Below are 26,999 nucleotides of genomic sequence, written 5' to 3'. Positions count from 1 at the left end.
ATACACTATAATACAAATATATTCAAAGCAAGAGGCCATCTGTTTTCTTATAAACGTTTAAGTTTGAATACCTTGAATACCTCAGTAAAAATAAGGAGAAGTGTAAGAATTTGCACAACTACTTCAAATACTTTTTTCAAGGTAGGAACAAAGATGTGGAGAAGTGCTATGCCTTTTTCTGGTTACCAAGGTCCCAATCAATCCTTAAATGCATGACCATTTTACTCAGAGTAAAACTATTCCATTTAAGTGCATGGTGATAAGTAGTACAAACCTCAGATGTGACGAGGGTTCCCTCTTGAGAGGGGCACAAAGAGAGAACAAGAGCACATTTGTTATGAATACCAGGGCCAAAATCAAGAGTCCATCTCCAAAGGTAACCTGAAATATGTTTCCCACTCTACGGAGTATTTTCCTTAATACACTATAATACAAATATATTCAAAGCAAGAGGCCATCTGTTTTCTTATAAACGTTTAAGTTTGAATACCTTGAATACCTCAGTAAAAATAAGGAGAAGTGTAAGAATTTGCACAACTACTTCAAATACTTTTTTCAAGGTAGGAACAAAGATGTGGAGAAGTGCTATGCCTTTTTCCCAGTTACCAAGGTCACCAATCCCTTTGCAGAGAGCTACTCAGAGGACTATTCCTGTATTTCAGGCATGGTGATAATTCTGAAACCTAAATGTGATTTATAATAGCTAAAAAGGGGAAAGCTTTTCACAGAAGATCGAGAACAAGAGCACATTATGTTGTTTGAACTGTGTCTCCTTCTCAGTCTTGTGTTCCATCTATTTTTTTCTTCCATTCAGCTAACAAGAAACAGATCATCTTTAATATATAAATACTCCTGGTTTTTTATTAGCATTAAGTCCTTTCAAAGTTACTGGTTCCTCATCTGTTAAATGGATATACATACTATTTATGCACAAAATACTGACACAAAGATGACTGTGGGACAAAGTGTAAACTTTTTTCAAGTTACAGAAGTAACGTGGTTTCCATGAGACAAGAATGATTAAAAGAAAAAAATCTCAGCACAAAGCCTGTTGTAAAACAAGTCTGACTAGTGAAGATAGCCTAAGACAAACAGTCTTATGTGAATCATTAATTCACAGAGAATTTTCTGTGAGGCTGTGTGGACAAAATTATCAGAATGGGCTTACACCAATCATTCCCTGGGAATGCATATTGTTCAGCTGGGATTGAGGTCCTGTATGTTCATATTTCTGCTGACAGAAAGGGTCTGAATCAAAATGAGATGATTTTATTTATTGCTTACTTTAATTTAGGCACATAGGCATACAGGGGGTTTTTGAGATATAAAATAGTAAGATTTAAAGTCAAAGAGCTAAGTTTATAAAACACAGATTGCCCTGTTGGTAAAAGCTACCTCAAAGGTACATTCAAATATGATACCACAATATTAAGATCTGACTTAAATGATTACTAGCAGTATCTTTAATTTAACAGTTATGCTAAACTTTGATTGCCCAGACCTTGCACCTGACCCTAACTATACTACAGATAAAAAAGCTTATGTAGATTTTGCATTTGAGGTGATTATTATGTTAAGTCTGGTAAATATTGTCATAATAAAAGGTGACTAAATAGCATCAGGAGATCCAGACTGGGAAAGATGATAAAATTAATTAATTAATAAATTCCTGACTATATGAAAGAATGACAGTATTGCAAGGTGGAGGATTTGATATAAGAAACATCAACACTTTTAAGATGATACCAGTTATCCAGCAGTGGAAAAAAAAAGTGTTGGCAAGGAATGAGGAATGAACAAATGCCAGAAACTCTTCCCTGGTTTTAGCCAAGGAACCATTTTAAAATTAAAACGTTGTTTTAACATTGTTAACATTGTTTTAACAAGTTGCACATTTATTTTCAAAATTCTCACCTTAACAGATGTTTCGGGAAGAGAGTGTGGATTTCCCAGCTTAGTTGTAATATAAAGTGGAATTCAGGAGCACACTCAATAGTGGATTCTCCAAGGCAAAAGCTTCCTGACTACTTAAATGTCTGAGTAAAAGTGGCTTTAGGATAGGATCAAGTTCTTCTCCAATATTTTCCAGTAGCACTTCAAAATAACGTAAGAATTAGTAGGACTTTGTTGCCTTTTATATTACTTATTGATTGTTCTTTACAAAACATATGAATAATGTGTACTTACAGTGTTCAAACAATAGAAATATTAACTGAGCAATATCTAGAGATAAGGAGAGTATTCAGGTGATTGAAAAATTAATCAAAGAAATGTACTTTTAATTTCTTTCTGTAATATGATATAAATTTGCAAGAAAGCAACTAAAATGCTATCACTGTTACTGCTGCCAATGGTTTAGAACAGTAGTTTAGGGCTACCATTTCTAAAAAGCAAAATAACAGCAAACTAAATGCCACAGAAATCATTTTGGGTGACTAAGTCTGCTTCACTTTTCACCATAAGCATATGAGAATGTCAAAATCAAGAAGGAAATAATGGATAATAAACAATCCATCTCTACTTGAAGTCCAGTTAGCCTTTGAAAAATAGGCTAACTGAATGTGTTTCATTACTTTAATTCTCTTTGAGGTACTAAGAGTACTTGCAATAAAGATGCTACAGAGAATATGAGAAGCATTAATGGTCACAGCCTAGCAATCTGGTATTTAGACTCTTGAAAAGAAAAAATAACATTACTTTCTAGAAATAATATTATTCCAACCTGAAAACAAAGAAATGGCAATTCTCATAAAGCAATAAAAAGGTATAAATTAAACTGAGTATTATATTGTGCTAAGAAGTATCTTATAACCTGAGGTGAGGGCTTCAATTACTATAGTACTCATTTCATTCAAAAGAAGGGGGAAAAAAATCTGTTTTCCTTAACTATAACATTTGATACTCACCAGTTTCATTTTTTAGCTAATTGTGCCCCCTCCAGGTCCTTCTGTAATTTACACTTTGAGTCATTAACCCTCCAGGGTTGCCAAACTGAATCAGTTTTCCAGTGTTGTAATAAACTGAGGGTCACTGAGTTTGATTATAAGCAAACTATTGGCTTTTTCCATATCCTTTATTCATTTATTCTAAGGATCTATCATCAGAGGGCATTTTCTTGCATTGCTGAAGGGAAAAATACAAACTTTCAAAATTGAGGTAAACATTTGAAGAGCTTACATTTCAAAGTACTTCTTAAGGCAATTTATTCCTTTTTGTCATTACAACAAAAGTGTGTCAGTGTGAAATCATAGTAGGCACATATTCATGTGCCCATTCCCATAATCCTTGATGAATTTAAGAGGAGGTAGATGAATCCTTAAGTTCTTTGTTTACCAAACCCAATCTTCCTCCTTCAAAGACTGTACTTAGAATAAGAGTTACTTCCTAGAGAGTTTAGTCACATTTAATTTTATAACTTTCAAAATAATAATATCACTCTTAAGTTTTGAAACTTTGAACAGCTTTAATACAGTCATATGCATTAGTGAGCATTTTCAAGTGAAAACAAATGGAATTTTCCACTAATGAAAATGGATATTGTGGAAGAAAGAGGGCACAGATTTAGGAGAGGAAGTTTTGGAAGAGAAATGCACCGTGCGTGGCAGTAGCCTGAAATTATACACAGGATACTACAGAGGTTCCTTCTCCGTTATGGATCAGAAACTGTACGTGGGAGTGACCTTTCACCACCTGAAGGAGGATGGATTTCTTCTCCCTTGTAGAATGATTTAGGAAAACAGGTCATCTGAAAGGGATCCTGTCCATCTTACCCACTATGGAAGAAAGCTTTCATGGGTAAAATGCATGGAGAGATTCAGGAAATACATTTGTAATCTACCAGGACAGCAGGATATCAAAGCAGAAATGAAGAAAGTTAAAGTGTGGGCTTTGTAAAGTTACAAGTATTTTGAATAATTTGATACACACAGATAAGGGAAACTGTGGTAACATAGTAGTTCTAGAGAAGCAAACAGAGCATTTGAAACCTGAGTGTCTGTCACATGAGGCAGTAGCATCAGCAGTACTAGAAAGAAAATCTCACAGTAGGTAACAGTGTTCACCAGTGGATCAAAAGTGTACTGAAAGAATTGCTGGATTTCTAGGTGGTTCAGTCACTTATGAGGACCCAAAGGTAGACCCAAGGGATATATGGCCAGGTGATTTTAAGCATAGGATGATACAAGGCAATGCAGCAATTGCAAACTGTAAACTGAACATGTTAAACTTACGTGTTGAGCAGAGTCTAAAACAGACTATACTTATTTAATTTTTCATAATAATTTTGCTTGTTCTTATTTTAAAACAGGAATTTAACATTTGAAAAGACCTCAGCTAAAACCTGCAGTATTTCTTTCCCCAGTTACTTCAAAGTGTCAGTCACGTATTATTTTCAGCATATTCCACTTCAGACATACCATGTAAGAGACACAAAATACTTAAGAGTGAATAATTATAGTTCTCTAACAACAGCCAAATGCACACAGCTTTCATCTCTATAAAATCCTTCTTCATTGATGGCATTGCATAAGCAGTCCCTATGTATGTTTGCAAATTATCCTTGGATTGCTCACTAATTCTGCTTTTTAGAAAATTTGTTGTTACAAAAAGCTTGAGTTGCATTCTGTATGGTTCCTATGGTCCTAATATCTAGCCTTAAACTCATAACTACAGGCATAATATGCATCATCAATTTGAGGTAGATTCTATCTCACCTTTCAAAATTAAGAGCTTTCATTATTTAGTTTTAAAATGCTAATCATCCTTCCATTAGTTCAAAAAGAATTTTGATCAAAGCTTTATAAAAGTTAAATGGTAGGATGTACTGTAGAAGTGTTGAATACATTAACACATGTTGACTGTTTAGCCAGAGATTGAATTGTTAATACAGTAATTACTTGAAAACAGTTACATATACAATCATAATCCCAGCATATATCCTCTAACTTCAATAAGCCATTTTGCTTCCAGAAATATAGTCAATGCTAATTTTGAATGTCAGATGAACATACAATGAGGTTCTTTAGCCTAGGGCCTTATTTTTGTCTTACCTGTTTAATTTTTGTCACCTATCCGGTTGCCAGAGCTGAAGTGTTATCCATGCATCTCTACTTCCAAATGTGAACCTGTAATATACAATTTTGGTTATGTGTGAAACCTACCATTCACTCTACAGTAAAAGAGGTATTCAGTCACAGCGCTATCCAACATCAGACTCCTCAAACAGTGAGGAGAATTTTCCTGTAAACAGTAGTGAAAATTAAAGATTTCTATTGGTAAGTTTGTGCAGTAGCATACTGTAGCATATGCAGTAGCATACTGTAAAATGATTCATAAATGGTAGGTACATCTTATCATAGACTTGATGCCCATTAACCTAGTTATGGAAAACAATTATAAGAATACATTATGCAAGAAATAGAATGAACAGATGTGAAGGACATGGGGAGCCATCACAAGAGGGAAAGCAGTTAAAGCAACACTGTTCCACGGTCAGTTCTGCCTCAGCTGTGCTAAGAACAAAAGCTACAAGTCAGTAGCAGTACATTGGCAAGCACGCTGGACAGAACTGAGAGGTTCTTTGTTCACTGTCATAACAAACACAAGTCTAAATAAAAATCTTAACTGCTTCTGCGTGGCCACAAAGCTTAGCATTTTAAAACTAAATAATGACAGGACTTGATTTTGGAATGTGAGAGAGAATCTTCCTCAAGCCTCCAGGTTGGCATCCAACAAAGCTGTCGGTGCCATCCGTATCTCAGTCATCAGTAGGCGTATTAAGGTGAGGCTAATTGCAGCTGAGCTGTGGGTATTTCGAGATGATAGAACATTAAGATGGTCAGTTCCCATGCTGTACACTGTCAGACAAATCACTGATGTTTGCACTGATTGTGACATGGATATATACCAACACATTTCTGAAATCAGAGGTTATTGCAGGAAAGGCCTACCTCACTTTTTCCTGTTGATGCAGTTTACAAGTACATAGAATACAATGCAAGAAAAAGAGGAAAAAACTGGCAAGAGCATATGGTTGGGATCGTCCTCTGTAAGAAAGGAGACTAGAAATTCTCTCCATTCTAGCTTTTAGCACCTCCCTTAAGCCTTACTCATACACATGGGTATTTTGTTGTTGTTTTGTTACTGTGCCCTAGTAAATGATGATTCAGCTAATCAGTGTACAAACCAACACTTCCAAAATGTCAGGGCTGTGCACACTTAATATGTTACAAGCCAGAATGTTTAAATCTCATACAAGGTGGCAACATAAACTGGAAGACTATCTAAAGGGAAGTAATCAAGACATTATCTGTAGATACTTCATGGTAGCAGCTGATGTCAGCATATTTCTTTAAAAGCCTTTAGATTTGAAAGGAGAATTATTTCCATATCTACTGATTGCACATCAAGAATAGCGTTAAGAATTCTATTCCTGAAGCATTTTAAGATGTCTTAACCTGAATCCAGGATGCATCACGTTTGTTAAAACAAAACAAAACCAAAAAGCAAAAAAAAAAAAAAAAAATAGGGGAGTGGGGGGCAGGGGACAGGGGAAAGTATCATTTTAAGAATCCATAGGAGTTAGAAAGGAGGGAGTGAATTCACAGATAAAAAAACTTTACATTAAAAATTTAAAAGTATTATTAGTATTCCTTATAGATTTAAACATTACAGTAATTTAATAATGTTGGTCATTAATCTGGATATACAGTAGAAAACTGTCTATAAAAAAATTACTTATTGGGGGTTTGTTTTCTTGTTTGTTTTTACTTATGAGACAATGATGCCATTATCAATAGAAACATGTCAGAAGGTAGTCCAGCAGTATTCCAAGCTCTGATTCTCCCAGGTTATTTGTTCAGGAAAAATCATCAGAACAAGGAATGTCTTTTGTTTTACACAGCAATACTCACTCTCTATTTTGCATCTAAATAAGAAGAAAACAAATATTAAATGAAATTCTGTCTATTCACAAAACTTTCAAACTAATTAAAATGTATTTTTCAACCCATTTCCCATAACAGTTGCTATATACAAGATCACAATCTTCAAATGAAAAGAAACTCATTCTTCTGTATTAAATCTCTAAACATGCCTTTGTATATGATTTCCATATATGAAATATAAGTTTATTTATTCAGAGCCTTGGCATGATTTTATTTACCCTTTCAGCAGGAGTCTTCTATGCTATGAAATCAGTGTAGGACAAATGCATATGTTCTATTGGAAAAAAATAGCTTCATTATTTAACCCTCGGGACACACAAAATTTGCACTTGTCAGGACTTGACTAAATTTAACAACTTAACAAACATTTCAATAGCTTTTCGGAATGCTCTTTATCATCTAACTCACTACAGTTGTGTAGACTGTAGGTTTTGTATGATGTGTAATAATAATGAAGACACACACCTTGAAATATGTAAATCAAGAAGCATATTTCACTAGGAAGAATGCTTCCCAAGAAGGAGAATTTATGGAAATAGCGTATTGATATGAAAGGCACAATCTTGTATGAAAGCTATGTACAAGGTCAGAGAAATATGCTGTAGTATTCTAAACTAAAATTTAGCTGTCAAAGCCTTACAGCAAAAAAAAAAAAAAAAAAAAGAGACAAAAATGCAACATTAAAGGAAACATCAAAGGTCTAGAGACATCGACAGAGGGGGTGAATGAAGGATTCATCAGTCTGCATAAACAAAGTTGATATTCCAAAAGCTATTGTAACTTTTTATCTTAGGAAAACTGCAGGGGAAAAGAAAATATAGCAGCAGATGAAACGAAGAACTGCACGGAAGCGTTTATGCTATCCCACAATTTCTGGTGGAGATATCTACGTAGTATGTGCGTGCCCAATCACAAGAGTAAGGAAAAGCAACCAGGAATCCATACCTACTGTTGCACAGAGAAAGAAACTACACAGTCAGAGAGAATGAAAGTGCACTAAACTTTTCAGGTGAAACCACTATGCATCCATTTTTTGTGAAGAGTCATGTGGATGTCTCTGCCCTTTGTGAATATCATTTGCATCTGTAGCTACACTTGCCCAGAATACAGTTCAGCTCCCCTTAAGATGTTTCACCAGAAGTATTCCTGCCTACCCAGGCACAATGTTATACACAATTCAGGCTGTGAGCATAAAAGAGAACACTGAAAATTTTTTACTTTGGAATTCTATTTGAAACTGCAGACTATTTATCTACCCTATGAATAATCTTGCCATAAACTCTCAGTCTGTAAAGTTTTAAAATAATAACATCCCAACATGGATATTTTTAAGAAAACAATTGTTTGAAAGAACAGTACAAAATAAAGAAAAATGGTCATAGTAAGTACACTGAAGGAAAAGGTGAAATAAGAATAATATCTAAATTCTATGTTCAAATGACAGACATTGACTTTTTTTCTCTCTTAATTTCTAGCAATTTTTGATAACCTGTACCTGATTTTCAAAATACATGGACATTAATTTCTTCAGCTGCACTCAGTGGCAGGTTTTGATGTTCAAAAACACTCAAAGTCAGGGTAATTTTGACATCCAAAATTTCCAACATATCAAACCATCTGCCATGTCAAAATCTTCTTGTGTTCTGAATTTCTGTTTATTTCACTAAGAGTTACGGGCACAAATCATAGAATCATCGAAAGGCTTGGGTTAGAAGATCATCTTGGCTTAAAGATCATCTGGTTCCAATCCCTCTGCCTTGGGCAGGGACACCTTCCACCAGACCAGGTTGCTCAGAGCCACATCCAGCCTGGCCTTGAATACTTACAGGGATGGGGCAATAACAGCATGTGCTTTATTGAGCTTCTGCTGTTATTGAACTACTGTTGCTTTAAGGAAGAAAAGTTCCACTTATGAATTCTGTGCAAGCATAATTTAAAAATATAAAATTTATATTAGAAGAAAAATTAATTAAATTTAATTTTTTCTTTAAAAAGAGGGACAAAATCACTGAACGTGTCACTTGTCTGTAGCTGGATGTAAAAGCTCCTAGGTAAGGTTCAATTCCTGATGAAATAAGTGTATGTCCAGTCAAATTGATGTACTACCTTCCCAGCTCCAAAGCAGTCTCATACCAGTGAATTTTCTCATCCCCAAGGCCACCAATCAATTGTTCTGTTCATTGTAGTTTTTCGCTGCATAAGTCAACCTCAGAATGGAAAAAAACTCTGATTATATACATGATCACTTTAGAGACATTTTACAAATAATAAAAGCATTCAAAGATTATTTTCCTGTGTTTTTCTTAAGTAATTTCATCAAATAAAAAGAAAACACCTTTTATTACAATGGAAACATTTAAAGAACAAAAACTATTATCAGGACCAGCACAGCAAAGTCTATTCAGTTACAGTGTCATCCAAATAAAGGAAGAAAACTGTGCAATAATTAAAGGAAATAAAAACATGCAATTCAAAATAGCTCTGTATACAATACAGAAAATATTAACAGCCAAGGAAATTATCTACGTGTTATAAGAGAAACATGGAAAAAAACCCCAAAAACATTGTCTCATAAAAGTAGTTACATTCTTTTCTGCAAAAAAAAACCTTGTGAATCCATAACTGAAATTTATGTTGTCAGTTTTTAAACGAGCCATCTTTCCAGTTAGGTTTATAATCTAACAAAAAAATATAATTTAACAGGAATTTAATCCATCTCTGTTAGAATTCTTTACTCTCTAGTACAGACACATTTCAGACGTGGGATAGGAGGAAAATGATGACAACTTTTGCTGCGGTTACAATCCTCTCTTCTCGTAACCACAGCAGCCAATTTACACCAGAGTAACAAACTGCCTGTGTAGTTTATCCCTCCCCTCTACTTCCAAACTATATCAGAATGCAGAAGAAACACGCAAAGAGCTGGCTAACTACAGACAAGGCTTAAGACTCCATTTCAAATTCCAATTCTGTTTATTTAAAGAAAGCTGATGTACTGCAAATCTTAAAAAAAAAAAAAAAAAAAAAAAAAAAAAAGAATAAAATCTTCTTCCAAATGTTGCCAATTTTTGCACACATAAGCAGCTAATTACCAGTCAGGAACAGGGCTTACCAAAAACAGTCTCAAAATTGCATTAGCACAAAAGGTGTAAATAAACTTTAAAAACTTTTCATGTGCTAACTTGCAGGTTAATAGATGAATCCAAACATTTAGTAAAATCATTGAAAATTTATCTCTTCACAAGAAAGCAGATATGAGTGAGGATGTAGGAGAGGGATATCAGTTGGTAAATTAATAACATCTACATTTTCTATTACTCTAAAGCATTTATTTTTCATGCTTTGCCCACTTATAAGTTTAGGACCATTACACCAAAATAAAACGATGGTTATCTAAAAGTAGGACTTGTTCCACATATTGGCAGTTAAAAGGGAAAATACTATTTGACAGAGAAACAAATTTTAAATAATTTTTCTGGATATCAATAGAACAATAGTTCACCTTTTGCATCATATACCTGATTTCCAAGTCAGCCTTCTCTTTCCTTCTTGGATTCTCATGTCTGGTGGAGTACAGCAACTTATCTTGAACCTCCCTCAGGTCTGCTTCTTTCTTTCTCAGACCAACAGCAATCCTTAGTTTTCCTTCATCTTGATTCAACTTCAGCTTTTTGGATGCAACATTTTTGTCACTCTAGATAAAGTCAAAGAATAAATTAAATATCTGAAAGGTAGATCTTTCACTCCATGATTATTATTTTAGAAAAAAAAAACACCAAAGAAAGATGAAGGGAAACCTCAGCAACTCAGTAGCTCATGCAATATTCTGTTTCATAACTTGTTATCTGAAGACAATTGGTTTTTACCTTAGCACTTGTTTCTGTGTTGATATTGACTGATTTATGCAGTCTTTACAATTTTTTACTGTAATAGCAAGTAACGATTCAAAGCAAAGAAGGGTTATGCTTCCACACTGTGTCCAGGTTGATCATAGTTTATAATCCATTATGGATTTGTGCCATAAGAAACACACAGATAATAATATATATAAAGTAACACTTACAGACACTGTACACACACATTCAGCCGACTATGTACACAAAATAAAAGAAAAAAATTAGCAGCTTTTTACATCCAAGGATCTATTTTCCACTTTTGAGGATTTCACGCTTTTGTACAGATATTTGTGTGAGGAGAGTATTGGAAGTAACATGCAACTGAAAACAGATTGTTCATCTTTCCAAAAACAAGCATGAAAATAAGCTGGAATGTCCCTATGCCCAACTGAAACAGAATTTGACAAGTATTAGCCTCATCATTCATGAATCCCCTCTCATGTTGGTGCGAGTTGCAGATCTCCTTTAAAGTCCACCGTTTAAAATAATTTTCTAACAGTTGGTACTTGTAATGTTAACAATTGTTCTCAAATTGAGAAGTCTAGCAAGTATGCATTTACTAATCTTTTAGCTGAGTAACAAAATGTCCTCTCAAATGAAGGCATTCACTGCCTGCCATGATTCAACTTTCAAATGGCACGCTGACCTTAGTCACCCAGTGCTGATTTACTGCTGAATGTGAGCTCCAGATGTTTCACATTAGGAAACACCATAAAAAGTAAGCACACTTTTTCAGTGCATCAAATACAATGCATAACAAAAAGTACCTTTGGCCTTGATATGACTACCAGAAGCTTCCAAAGACATTTAAATAATGTCCCAATTTTGTGCAACACTCCGAAAAGAAATTAACTTCATTTGCTAACTGAACAGACTGTTGCTTCCATGCCTTCTTAGAAAAATTCAGAACTGAGAATCAGCCTCTGCACCTTAACATCAGGTATCTTTTATGAATTAATCTTTGTTACTGCTTGTTTGCACAAGTACACCACTAGTAAGAAGTAATTTCATCTCTCTTTTGGTGTTAAATTACACTTATAGAGTGATCCCTTTAATCAAATGTATTTTAACTATTTTTTTAATACATACTTATTTGTCATAAAACTCCATGGCTATGACCCATTTGAAAAAAAATCCACACCCAGCCTCAACACCATTTCCCAAGTTCTAAGAGGCCCAATGCTGTTAGAAACAACTGCATGGCAGACTTATGATTGCTCTGAGGCACTTGTTTCAATACAACACAAATTAAAAAAAAAATAAATTACAAATTAATAGATGCTAAAGTATCAAACAAAAAGACCAGGTTTTAAACTGTTAATTAAAAAAGATCCTACTAACCATATTGCTGAGTAAAACTGTCTTGTCTAGCTATTTAGAAAGTTAATGGACTTGCTAAAAGATAAACAGAAGCAATAGTGACCAATAGCTGTAGTTATGGTCTAACTGATTACTCTGGTAATGTATGAGCCCTACATATAATTATTTTTTTTTAAATTTCAAGTGCAATGTCTTTTGTATTATGGGAAATCTTGTCCTGATAACTGTAAAATATTGTATCCTACCACTATCCAGTAAAAACATTGTTATTTTTCCAATAAATATAATGCACAAATAAAATACTATTGACAGTAAATCAGATTAAAATCTCTAACTGAAAATTGTCATCCCTATAACATTCTTAATCCTGCAGAATCACGAAGCCAAAATACACTCTTTGAGTGAACAAATTCTGTCTGTAACACTCCCTGCAAATTCAGCAAGTGTACTGAGACTCAGCAGTGATGAAAAAAAGTAATTTTAATTAAAAACTGTTTATGTCTGGCTACCAGCCATTCTAGTTAGCAATCCATGAAATGATTGTTACAGGTATTCTCTTATCAGCAGAAATTCTCACAGTAGCGTAACCATTCTCTGCGTGAGCAAGGAAGCAGAAATTGAAAAACTGAACAGAAATTACCTTCTAATAGGATTGAGAGGTATCACTTAACTCCCAGTAGCACCTAAGCTGACTTAACCATTCAAAGTCACTCTCATCTTTGACTTTTTTGCTTACTGGAGATGCAAGAACATTCCTAGCATGAACATCAAGCACAACAAGTGCTCCTGCAGTCACTCGATTCTGCTTAGACAGCTTTCCTTGCACCAAGGTGGCAATATCCTCAACCTATTATTCTGCTCCAGAAAATCCTCCAGTGCCCGCAAAAATTTTTAAAAGTTAAGAAGTTGAATGTCTGATCTAAGGCATGATTATTTTTTCTTATACTTCTTATTATATTATTTCTCTGTATTATATTATTTCTCTGTATTATATTTATTTCTCTGTATTAAAAAGTTCCATCTCAGTATAATAGTAGTACAATGTCCTTCATTCACAGGTAGCTCAGTAGGGTTTTGTGTTTGGAATGCTTTTTTCCTACTTTTCCAAAGCCATATGTAAAACATCAATGACACATATCTGCAAACAAAGCAACATAGACTACTTTATTCCTGCAACACAGGAAATAGTCCTTATCTTTTTACATCATTTCATATTAAGAAAAGGAAAATATCACATTGTGTTTTAAGGGTCTACTTATATGTGTGCAATATATTTGCAATATATGGTTAAGGGTCACTGTCACAGTAGAAAATCAGCTTTATGTCCCACAACAGTTAGAAACAATAACACACCTACAATTCAAAAAGTTAACAGGAAAATGCATTTTTCTATAATTTCTCAGTTTACTGACTTTTGGTTATAGTCTATGTTCAGTTAGCCTAGTTATTTCTTTTACACAATAATTAATAGTTCCTTTCATGCTAATAAGTTGCTGGTAAACAGGAAAGGCCCAATTAAGGAAAGCACTTGTATCATGACAGTCCTTAAATGTGATGAAGTACCCTACTGAATTGAAATCAAAAAGTGTGAATGAACCTTGGTAATACATTCACACCAAAACACGTTTCTGTGGAGAAATAGCTTCCATTTGAATGGAGAAAAACTTATCTAGACCTGCTTTAGATTTTTCTCCCTGCTGGCCTGCTGTTCCTCTCCAAACACAGTGGCACTGGTAACTCTTAATAGATTATTAAATGCTTTTGAGATCTCTCATCTCAACTAGTTACTTTTCAAATATTAAATTTGAATAATCATCTGCTTAGTAGGAATTCTTTTTATTTATGAGAATAAAGCAGTAAACAGAGAGTTCAAAAGCAGCAAAATGAAACTTGCACCTTTGATTTATGTACAACAGCTATTTGTTGGAAGCAATTAACTGAGAAATGGTTGAAAGGCAGCATGTGTGTGTATGCATGTGAATGTATATGTGAACACATTAACAAGTGGTTTAACAGAAAATACTGAAGTTCTTTAGGCAGGATGCAGTACTTTTGGCCTCTGACATGATCACTGACTGTCTATCATGTGTCTTTGATTTACAACATAGGAATGGAAAAGAGAAAGAACATCAAAGGCTGGAAGACAGAGTTCTTCTCCCTGCCAGATTTGTGACAGATTGTCAGGAGATTCAAGTACCTCTCCACTGCTTCACTACATACAAGCTGCTTTCCACTGCAGAATGACGATTCTCTGCCTGAAGCCAGATGAGCAGTATTCCCATTACAACAGAATTTGAGCTACAGGAAGGACAGGTTTTCCTGCCTGCTCATGTACAGAAAAGGCTTGATACAGACCAGCACGAGAGCTTTTGTCTAGACTCAGAACTCTTTAACAAACATTCCCAAAAGCAAATTAATTTAACCCTTGCTAACTTCCTCTTTTAGTCACTAACTACAGGCTTGTTAAGCTGAGTATGGCTTTGATTTTTTTAAAAAAATCTAAAATCTGTAAGATTAGAATTTCTGTCTCCCTTCCTGAAAGCCTTTCACCAGTTGAGGATAAATAGTATAGTAAGCACAAGCCTTATTTCTTTTCCCAGGAAATGGAGGGTTTCATTTATTACTGGAAAAAGAAAATAATTTCAAATCTTTAGACATGTTGCAAGGTTTACTCCTTGTATTACCAGATATTGTCCTCTTCTTCCTTTAATTCCCTCTTCCAAGACACTTGGAAGCTTTTTTTCCTTGCATGTCAGAATGCAGTTGCTCAAAAAAGCCACTATTAACAGGAGTCATTGCTTCAACTTGAGAATAAACATAAAATGTTACACAACTTTAACTATTGCTCCATATATGGATTAAAGATTATATTAGATTTAACTTTGTGTTTGTGGTATATCTCAGTTATATATGAACACGGAGAATCCAAAAATACAATACTGTAGAAGTTCTCTACTGATATAACAACTATTCACTCAAAAAAGTTATTCTCAAAGCTCTGATTTACTACTACATTGTATCAATTTGACATAAATTTAAATTGAAAATATTTTTACCCTTGACCATTTCTAATAGCCATCTGTATTTGCATTGTCCAGAAAGTTTGGGATAGACAAAAAACTATTTGTCCAGGCCACTCTCTTACACTACCAACACATGGAGTTTTTGGATAAGCATCAAGTGCATCCCCAATGATCTAGACAGAAAAAAGAACACTATAACTACATGTGAAAACAGGCAATATTCAGCTTTAGAATTAATCTAGATTAGATTGCTGAGAATAAAAAATAAATCTGTGTCTAGATTCAGCCTCAAGTTCGACTCTATAATAGCGACATCGCAAGGAATGTCTCAACAAAGCCCAAAATGTCTTAACATGAACAGAGTGATCACACCAAATTTCTGAGAACTGATTTCACAACACATTCTACAATGATTTTGGCCATCAGGTACTTTGAATTGTCTAGTTCCATCTACAATGAAAATCGAAAACAAGTACAAATACAATTTAGTTAGACCGAAAGGTTTTTTTCGTCTATTCCCCTATTTTCCCAAAGTGAAACCTTTTTTCATTTATTCATTCCAGAAAAATCCCAGAGCTTTTAATTTTGCACATCATCTTATTTAAACTTATACCTAACTTCGTGTGTATTTTCTAATAATAGAATGATTAATCTGGTTCTAGCACCATTCAAGAATAATCTCAATTGAATCAAAATTTGCACATGAAAAAGTAGCAACAAATGACACTAGCACTTAAAAATTATATAACTTTTAAAGACTGAATTAATTTTTTTAATGTTCATGATGGATACAAAGAATAAAAAGCGATTCCAGTATATGTTAATATTTACTGAAGAAATCCACACTGAATGACATTAGCCTAGAAATTAAGAGATTAGGACTTGTTACCTTGCAAACAGATTTCAGCATAACCGTCTCAAATTCAACCAGCCAGCTGGACCTCTAGCTTCAGATGTTGAAATGTCCTTATAAGTTCCACAATCTGCCCTTCGCTGCTTTTAAGATATGTAATATCTAATACATCATTAAATTCTACTCTTACAATTCTTCAAAACACTTGTTCAAGGGAGAAAAAAAACTAGTATTAAACAGCTTCAGACAATTTTTTTCTTGCCAATACTACCAAAGAATATCTAATTTAAAAAGAAATTCAGAACAATTTACTTGAAAGATCATTTTAAGTTAGATAAAGATAAAGTTTATCCCTAACAATAATTCTTGTGTACTACTCCCTACAAGATACTTACCACTGTATTTATCGAAGATCTCTTTAAAGATGTAAAATTTTATTTATAATCTCTGTAACATATAAACTAGTGAGGATAAACATGAATTCTTTCTTTAGCTGGTAATCCAACTACGGGATATAAAATGCTGTTATTTATACCTTCCCAGCAAGCTATAGCAAACATTAAGGAATTTGAGTAAAACAACCAAGCACAACCTTAACACAATACGTTGTAAGGAAATAAAAAGGTCACCTTTAAGAATTTGTTCCTCACAAGATCTCGTCCCGTTCATTGCACTGTGTGAATATTTCTCTGTGACTGAGCTAGCATTTTGCTTTTCATTTTTGTTCTTATTTTTGCACTGCCTTCACTGCACACTATCAAGGCTGTGTATTGGGACTCAAACCCCAGTTCCTCTGCTTATAGCAAAGGTTATATTATTTAACAGGATCATTTCAGCAGGAATCCTCATAGAGTTAATTCCACTCAGTATAAGAAGGACTTATATTAAGTTATATTTTTTGCAGTTTAATCCTGAATGAGGCTGGGGAGTAGAAGTCCCAGCAAGAGTTAAAACACAGCAAAAAACTTCTGAATTGTTTAATTAGGACTGCCCCTAAAAAGAAGGTAGGTAGGCAGGTTTGTATGAAATTTTTCAAAACATGAACTATTATTTCTGAAACTAATTTCAAAACAAGGTTAATTCATCAAACAGCACAGCTTCCATCATTCTGTTGGAGCAACATCAATTCACACTAGCTATTCAACCAGCTTATTCAATTAGGCAACATAAACAATTAAAACATTTTGATAGATTTTTTAAAGTGTACTTTTATGACAACAATGTAGTCAAACATTTTAACTGGTAATCATCTATCAATTCAATGCAAAAATTATCCTTTCCTACATATAAAATATATATAGGAGATATAAGTATTAAGCTGGCAAAGTTGTACGTAGGCAACACTGACATTTCAGTACTAACACTAACTAGTAATGTGATCTAAATAAAGGTATTCTTAGGATCAGAGAATACCTTTAAATACTAAATACATTTAAAGAATTTTGCCAGCAACACATAAAAAGTTCTACTTGTTTTGAGAAGATAAGAAATTGTATTTTTATTTCTTTTTACAACAGCACCTGAATAACACCTGTCAAGACACATTGCTGGATAAACACTGGGTTTCTTACATATATATGCACTGTACAGATGACAAAATATATATTAAGACATATAGTGCTTTCCAAATTCTTTCTAGTGCTTTCCAAATTAACTTCTCAAACTAAATTAATGTAAATGCTTAGAAAATCTACTGCATAAGATAAAAGTTATCTCAAATAATACAAAATTTCAAAATACCTAAAGGTTAACGAGCTAAGAACCTTTAAAGAAATACAGTTGTCTGAACATCAGGTTCTGGCATTTAATATGTCTTATGACCAATCATTAATTTTTTTTAATCTTGCTCACAAAGTATGGGGTTTGGGGAGCAAACTCACACATTGAAAAGCAGGAGATTATGCAGATTTAGAATGAGGAAATCAGACCAAACAAACGCTTCTACTCAGTTCCAGTATGGGCTTGCATTTGGCTGTGATTGAATTTATTCTAGTTCACTTCCATGCCAGTACACTAACTACGAGCTGACTGAAACCCACCCATGCTGCAATACATAACGCTCTATAGTGACAAAGTCCTGGCAAGGGAAATGAGGAATGATTAATACCAATCCCCTGCTCTATTTCCCAAAGTCTAGAAACACAGGTTCTGCCATAGCATCTCCTCTACCACCTAAATCAGAATGCATTTCCCCAGAATTGGAAGGGGACCAGAATGGCCATGGCTGAGGTGGAAACAGAGGTAACCAGAAATGTCAGTCAGCCCTGAGGTCCCCTCTGCTCTGCCTGGTCAGTCTGCACCTGCCAGCACACAGCTAGGGACACGTATCCAGGGTCAAAACAAAAGCAAGGGTATATCCAACATAAGAAACTCCAACAAAAGAGATTTGTGGGGAGAATTTCGGCCTAATCAATCTACTGAGTCAGCAAGAACTGCTGACTATTTCCCCTAGGAAGAGTTTTGTCAGAGCCCATTATGACAGGGTGTGCAGAGCAACACAGTCTCACAGCATAAGGAGACACAGGCCAGATCTCTGTGTAAAGCCCAGAGGTGCAAAAGGTACAAACTCCTCGCAGGGTGCCAATGCAGATTGGCAGATGACTGCTTCTCATCTTCAGTTTGGAGATAACATTTTGAAATTATTTGCAATGTGCATTCAGTTTTGTTTTAATCCCCTGCTCACTTTACATATATACTTCCCATCTACTGAAAAAACCCAGAACTGTGTGCTTATCTAATTGGTCTTCATGGGGGTGCACCTCCCTAATACAATAATCATAGTGTTCCTTTGCACACGAAATACATTCACCTTCTGTCGCTTGCCTCTTGCATCATCCCAACCCACAACAAACTGCATATACTTTTCATCTGTACACAGACAACTCAGCTGTCAGCATACAAACATGGTTCCTAATTGGTTTTATAAAACAGTTTTTAATGCATAACCATTTAACTATATGTTGTCAAGAAAAAGGCGTTTTTGTTGCCTTTCCTAGTATATTTATCCTCAGCAAATAGAATGACTGCAACTGAGAAAGCAAATCAGAGCTGTGTTGCCAGTTTTATAAATGGGATTCTTCCTGCTTGTTTTTACTTTCATATGAGAAAAAGCCAGGAAAAAAATAATTTATGCTTCAACATAGATTTCCTATTTACAGTTTTGCTAAGGCAGGATGAGAAAAAAGGAATGGCATCATTCTCAGTAATTCAAAACATCAGCATAACTTATTTTGTCAGTCACTCTGCCAGTGACAATTAGGGAAAAACATGTATCAAGAAAAGTGTATAAATCAAGAGTACAGAAATAGTTTGAGTACCCAATTAAAAGACCATCAACAATCCAGTTTCTAAATATAATTGTTAATATATTGCAGATTGCAGCCTGGGATTTTTTTTCCTTGAATCTTTATTTCTTGCATTTTTTTCCCTGCTTTCTTCCCCAGAAAGACAAAAAAGCTTCTGAACCTGAGATTTTTTAAAAAGTTGTGGGAAGTGGAAATTAAAGCACTGAGTACTTTAATTCTCATTAACATGCATTGCTTAAATTTAAAATGAAGAAATAATGTATGATTATTCAAATTTGCAATGAAAAGCTAAGCAAATAAAGCAATTTTATAATGCAATGGCATATAAATGCAAAAAGTAAGCACAGGCAGACTCAAGTTAGCTTTATGTTTTAAGAAACACCGTTCACATAGTCTGGGGAAGAGCATCCTTTTAAGCCATGAAACTCAAACATTGCATTTGTGGAAAGAGAGCGCCATCTTCTGGAAAATGCTGCCTGCTTGTTTAGCCAAAATCAAAGCAACATTGTTAAACTTTTATTTTGGCATTTACACTTTCCTGGACAAAAGACGACTCTTTTTTCTGCCGGTGACAACACGTGTCATATTCAAGAAAATAATTTGTATTTGATTAGCACAGAATATCTGAATTAGGTCATTTTATCAAAACAGATAATTCAGTAAACAATATTCAGAAATGTAACACAGCAAAATTCTGAATTTCCTGCCCTTTTCAATTTTTACTGAATTTCTTCTCCAAAATGAATACTATTGATTTCACAGTTCTGTGGAATAAATTCCTGATTTTCTTCTAAATCAGAAGAAAGAAGAACAAAGGGGAGGGATGGGAAGCATAAGGCAGAAGGAGTAAAAGAGAGGGAAGGATTTCTCCTTGGAGAGAAAGGCGAGGAACAAGAATAAAAAGTAAATTAAAAAAAAAAGGGGAAGGGAAAGAGAAAGAAGGGGAGAGCAGGAGAGACAAGGAAGAAGAAGTAGAAGAAGAAGAAGAAGTAGAAGAAGAAGAAGAAGAAAAGAAGAAGAAGAGGAAAAGAAGAAAAGAAGAAGAAAAGAAGAAGAAGAGGAAAAGAAGAAAAGAAGAAGAAAAGAAGAAAAGAAGAAGAAAAGAAGAAGAAAAGAAGAAGAAAAGAAGAAGAAAAGAAGAAGAAAAGAAGAAGAAGAAAAGATGATGATGAGGATGATGAAGATGAGGATGATGACGATGAAGATGATGGTGATGATGAAGATGAAGATGATGGTGATGAAGATGATGATGAAGATGATGATGACGATGATGATGACAATGAAGATGAAGACAAAGAAGATGAAGAAGACGAAGAAGATGAAGAAGATGAAGAAGATAAAGAAGACGAAGAAGATAAAGAAGACGAAGAAGATAAAGAAGATTAAGAAGATGAAGATGAAGAAGATGAAGAAGATGATGATGATGAAGAAGATGATGATGATGAAGAAGATGATGAAGAAGATGATGATGAAGAAGAAGATGATGATGATGAAGAAGATGATGATGAAGAAGAAGATGATGATGAAGAAGAAGATGATGAAGAAGAAGATGATGATGATGAAGAAGATGATGATGAAGAAGAAGATGATGATGATGAAGAAGATGATGAAGAAGAAGATTATGATGAAGAAGAAGATGATGATGAAGAAGAAGATGATGATGATGAAGAAGATGATGATGAAGAAGAAGATGATGATGATGAAGAAGATGATGAAGAAGAAGATGATGATGAAGAAGAAGATGATGATGAAGAAGAAGATGATGATGAAGAAGAAGGTATTTTAATCCCGGTTCCAGCGTCGATCTTTCCCAATTATGAGATATTAATCCCATTTCCAGCGCTGATCCCGATGATGCAATGTTAATCCTGGTCCCAGTGTCGATCTGGCACTCCTCTCTGGCCGATGGGATGTCCACTTGGCCTCCTCCTCAAGTCCGGCTCTGAGCCCTGGAGAGATCCTGGGACCTGCTCCCTCCGGGGAGCATCTGAGATGGGCTGAGCTCTGTGCTCCTTATATACCCCTGAGGCAGGGCGGGGTCTCCGATGTCACAAAGGTGTCTGGGCACCACCGTGTCCCGCATCACAAAGAGCCCTGGAAGGTGCCTGTGTCACAAAGGGCCACACCTGGCCCCCTCATGGATTTTGCAGGCCGGGATGGGCAGCGCAGGAGGAATTGGGAGTGGGATCCATAGCCCAGGGGAGGCTGGGGATGAGGGTTGTCCCTCAGGGCTCTTCCTGAGCCCTGGGGCTCCTCAGGCTCTTTGGCAGTGACACACAGTGGCACCGAGTGCACCCTCAGCACAGTGGCACCGAGTGCACCCTCAGCACAGTGGCAGGGGACAGGGGCATGATCCCCTGTCCCTGACACTGCTGGAATAACAAGAAGCATCATAAAATCTGCTGGAAAAAACAGGGTATGGAATCAGTGTCATTATCATTCAGGTTTTCTGTTTTGGTTTGGGTTTTTTGTTTGTTTTTTGTATTCTTCAAAAGAACTGAGTCGCTTCCTGTATTTTTGGAAGTCAGCAGCAAAGCTGTCTCCCTCACTTGGGAGCAGCAGTGTTGGTAGTTTGGTTTGTGGCTGATGACAAAGACCTTGTCACCTACCATATCTGTGGTACCACCTCTAGGTGTTAACGCCAAAAGATGATCCCATACAAAGTGAACTCACAGATACACTAAAAGTAGGAGTGAAAAGCAAGCAAAAAATTATTTACCATCAAGAACAGTTTAAAAACACCTACTTCAAACTTCATTTTAAAATATATGCCGAAATAAAATACATTTTTCAATCCATCAGATCATATACCATATGCCGTTCAAAATTTAGAGCTTGGAAGTTTTTAAAATATTGTCATTACAAACCTTAAGACCATCCTGATACTGATTTGCTTTTTCTTTAATTAGTTTTCTGTGCTCTTCAAATGTATCTGGCATTCATGCATACCTTTGGAAAACATCACTGTCTGCTGGTGAAAAATTGACACTTTCTATCAGGAAAGTATCCACTAATTTCTGCTTCAATGCAAGCATGTCCCATGTTTCCACTTTCCATACAGCCTCAGGGAGTAGAATTTAAAAAGGAAGATCTTTTTTATATAATTGAATGTAAAAATGATGTCTGAAGTAACTAATACCTTAACTTAAATGCTTTTTTTTTTCCCCAAGAAAAACTAAATAAAATTAGAAAAAATTACCTGAAAAGGTATTTATTTGGAATGGCGTGGCATTAGCCATTTTTACAGCATATAACTTGTTAAGAAAACTGCCTTACTAATTATTTTATTGAATAAAACTCAGAAGACTAAGTGAAGCTGTATGCTTAAAGGTTGGGACAAATAGAAGCCAACCCAGACAGTCTTTCCCAGGTTTTTGAAAAAAGCATGGTGCTACCAAGAAAAAAATTACTAAAATAACTACAAGAGAATCAAAGAATGGTTTGGGTTGAAAGATCATCCAGTTCCAACTCGTATGCCACAGGCAGGGACACCTTCCACTAGACCAGTTTGCTCAGGGCCCCATCCAACCTGGCCTTGAACACTTCCAGGGACTGGGGCTTCCACAGCTTCTCTGGGCAACCTGTTCCAGTGTCTCACTGCCCTCACAGTCAAGAATTTCTGGTCTTTTAACAGCACTTTCTATGCTTCAGAATATATTCATTGCTATGGATCTAGAGAATATTTGGCTATTTAAAGAACACCTCAAATAAAGACTGATCCATCTTTTCAGCAATGAGACAGGAGAGTGATTAGAAGCAGTTTAATGCTGGTATAATATTACATGCTACCATGATTAAATGCAATTTGCTTATTCTCCAACACAAAATTATACCATAATATGTATGCATTTTAAAAGCACCATATTCTCAGAGAGCACATATTTCAACTTGTAAACATTTTACTTTTTACTTGGAAAAATTCCTGCAATTATACCTGATATTAAACTTCACTGTAGCCAAAGTTCAAATCATTCAGACTCAAATTCAGCCAACCAGCTGTATTCCAAATATTTAATGCCAGGCACATACATCAGAACTTTACCAAACAGCAAGTGACTAAAGACATGTTACATTTCAAGTGTGAATGTAAGTGTTTTGCTGAACTGGAGCTTGAATATATCACAGAAAAAACAGGGGTTTGATTACAGGAGTGGTATTTGTAAGTAAGGAGATGGGATTCTACAGTACCAAAACTGCAAACTCTACATCTGCTAAATTCTAAATGATCATTCGACAAAGGCTGTAAAGGCAAAATTACTTCATACAACTTGCCAATGAGTGCTTTTTAAAGTTTTTCTTGTGAAGAATTAAATGTGTATTCAAGTTCTCTACATCTCGGGTTTCAACTCTTTGATTAGCTTAGGGTATTGGGAATGGATATTGAGTCTTCCCCATCTAATTCAACCGCCTGAATTTAATTCAGCAGAAACAAGAGATATTCACTGTTTGACTACACTATCTGTTCAGAAGCCTGAAGAACATGCAATTTAATTCTATTGGCATGTTGCCCACACCACAAAAATCACTTGCTATCTGCTTACACTAGCTAGATGGGGATAGAAATACACCCATGAACTTGTTCCAAGCCATTATATACAAACATACTGCTTTCTGAATATCAGTTTAAAAATTTCCAGGTAATACCTACATTACTAGCCAAATACTGACATTACTCACAGGCTCAGCCAGGGTTCCAGCCACTATGCCACACTGCTTGCTGGCATACTCCCCTACAGCAGTGGTCTCCAAATTTTCTTACTTCTCAATAGGTAGTTTTTGAGCACACATCACCAAGATATGTACATTTATCTACAGATTGTACACACGTACTACTGTACTAACATATTGTGCACATAATAAAGCATCCACAAAAACTCAACATTAAAAACAGAATAAATTAAGATTAAACTAACAAAATTTAAAATAATTTTATTAATTTTATATAAACATCTTTTTTTCACTAATAGTATTATTATAAATACTATTTTCAGTGAGAACAATGTGATTGAATATGCTTCATTAGTCTTCGTTCAATACTTTGAGATTCAGAGATTGAAAGGTCTTTAAGTTCGGTTTATTTCAATACTTTTTTTAATGGCTGCCATAGCTAAAAAAAACTCTCAAAGACAGAGGTTCAAATGGAAGAATTGCATGATTGGCTGTACTTAAAAAATCGTGATTCCAACCACCAATTATGAAAAGATTTTTGTTTAAATTCAAATAGTAAATTTTCACCTTCCCTGATTTCACTCAATAGTTCTTGCAAACTAATGGGAAGGTGTTGTATTTTTAAAATCACAGCAATTTTTTAAAAGAAATTGCACAGGGCCTTGGGATTTGAAGTTCTCTAAAGCCAAAAACTGGGCAAACTTCTCTCCTGCTTAATTGTCTCACTGTGAAGACCATCATCCTCATGCCTGGTCAGAATTTCCCTCCCTGCTGAGAGAGCTGCCCCTCCTGCTGCTGCTGCTGCTGCACAGCACCAAGAGGAATCTGGCACCACTTTCTCTCCAGTTCAGGCATTGGAACACAGTAACTACCTCCCTCCACCACCTTCTCTTCCCCAGCACACACAGTTCCCTCAGACTGTCTTCACACACCAAAAGCTCCAGCCCCATGAACATCCCAGTGGCGATTTGATGGACTCTGGCTTGTCAGCAGCTTTACAGCTGACAGGTAAAGTCACCTTAGAGGGCTCTGAACTTTGAGTATAGACACGCTCTTTGTTCTCCATGTCTTGCGTAACGGGACTGAAATATAAAGCTTAATGTTTCTCTGGTCCAGGTTCTAAAACAGATGGTGAATGCTATCTACTACCCTCTGAAGGGGATAGATGGGGAAAAAGATCTTTTCTATAGGAGAAAATGGGTTTGAATTCCTGTAAGAGTATTATCTATTTCTCTTGGTGATCAGGTCCACAGTCAGCTCTTAGATTACTCGTTAGGAAGAAATAACAGAAACCTGGGTATTTTTACTAATAATAGGGCTACAAAAGTGACTTAAGACTATACTTTGTCTTCATATACAATGTTACATAGATTTGTTTAGATTTTCATTTGTTGAAAAACAGAATTCAGCATCACAACTTATACCTCTGAGTTGCCAGTACTCATAAATTCAGTGTTGACTGAACATGGTGCCAATATTTTAAAATATTACAGTGCAAACTTACTTCTGGCAATAAGATGTACTAAAAAGAGAGTCCTGGACAGTGAGGACTATCTCAGTTATGAGAAGACAACTCACACCATCTCATATGCACCTCAAGCTGAAACACATATATGAAGAAAAACTGGTGAACTTTTGATTCACTGAAGAAAATTACTGAACGACTTCACTTGAAATCTCTCACACATTTCATTAGAAGAAAGCAAATGTGAATGAGGACATCAAAAGCACAAGAGACTGAAAGAACAGGATTGATTTATTAACAGGAGAACGACATGATTTAAGAAGGCAGACTCTTCCTTAACCAACTAACAACCCAACCAGGCCACTAGAGAAATAATACAAATTAGTACCATTCAGTGCCCAGTGATTTAAAACCATATTCATAGTTTAAAGCTTCAGTTAACACTTGTTTTCAGCACTTCTCCTGTTATGAGGAGAAACTGTGGGAGCTGGTCCTGTTTAGTCTACACAAGAGAAGACTGAGAGGGATTCTCATTAATGCATTTAAATATCTCAAAGGTGGGTGCCAAGAAGATGGCACCACCCTCTTTCCAGCAGTGCCCAGCAACAGGACAATGAGCAATGGCCATAAACTAAAACACAAGTTTCACCTAAACATGAGGGAGAACTTCTTTACACTGAGGGTGGCAGAGCAATGGAACAGCCTGTTTAGGGAGGGCATGGAGTCTCCCTCTCTGGAGACATTCAAAACCCACCTGGACATGTTCCTGTGTCACCTGTTCCAGGTGACCCTGCCTTGGCAGGGCAGTTGGAATAAATAATCTCTGGAGGTCCCTTCCAACCCTAACTATTCTGTGATTTAAGCTTCCTCCAATTTTGGAAATAAACTGAATTATTTAAACATGAAGCATGAAGATATTTTAATTAACAAAAACCCCAAACATAGTGGGAGAGGGCTTGTGACTGTCATGGTTTAACCCCAGCCAGCAACTAAGTATCACACAGCTATTCACTCACTCTCCCCTTCCCTCATGTGAGATGGGGAGGAGAATCAGAGAAGGGGAAAAAAAACACCCCCCCCCAAAAAACTCATGGATTGCGATAAAAACAATTTAACAATTAAAACAACATAAAATATTATAATACCACTAAAATACAATAATAATAAAAATTGTAACGAAAGGAGGAAAAAAAAAAAGAAACCAAAGGAAAAAAACCAAGGGAAACAAATGACACCCAACACAATTGTTCACCACCTGCTGACCGATGCCCATCCCATCCCTGAGAAGTGGTCAGACCCTCCCAGCCAGCTCCCTTGCAGTTTAAATAATAATTTAAATGGTATGGAATTCATACCAGGTGTATGAGTTCAGGTCAGCTGTGCTCCCTCCCAGCTTCTTGAGCACCTTCTCACAGGCAGAGCACGGGGAACAGAAATGTCTTTTACTTAGAGAAAGCACTACCTAGCAACAAGCAAAACATCAGTGTGTTATCAATGTTATTGTCATACAGAGTCCATTATGCCA

The 26,999-nt window shown here is 35.6% G+C and overlaps 1 long non-coding RNA gene across 1 annotated transcript; it reads right to left on the bottom strand.

The window, feature by feature from the left end:
* Window positions 1–4,970: 4,970 nt before the first annotated feature.
* Window positions 4,971–26,880, bottom strand: LOC113992950. Its single transcript, XR_005562631.1, has 4 exons — window positions 26,830–26,880; window positions 10,463–10,638; window positions 9,051–9,151; window positions 4,971–5,123 (listed from the first exon to the last, which is right to left on the bottom strand). It is a non-coding gene; the product is annotated as an uncharacterized LOC113992950 (long non-coding RNA).
* Between the last annotated feature and the right edge of the window lie 119 nt (window positions 26,881–26,999).

The sequence above is a fragment of the Pipra filicauda genome, unplaced genomic scaffold, assembly GCF_003945595.2.
Source record: "Pipra filicauda isolate LSUMZ 115617 unplaced genomic scaffold, ASM394559v2 scaffold149_size4050908_pilon, whole genome shotgun sequence".
NCBI classification, from domain to species: domain Eukaryota; kingdom Metazoa; phylum Chordata; class Aves; order Passeriformes; family Pipridae; genus Pipra; species Pipra filicauda.
This window is presented reverse-complemented; position numbering and strand designations above follow the sequence as displayed.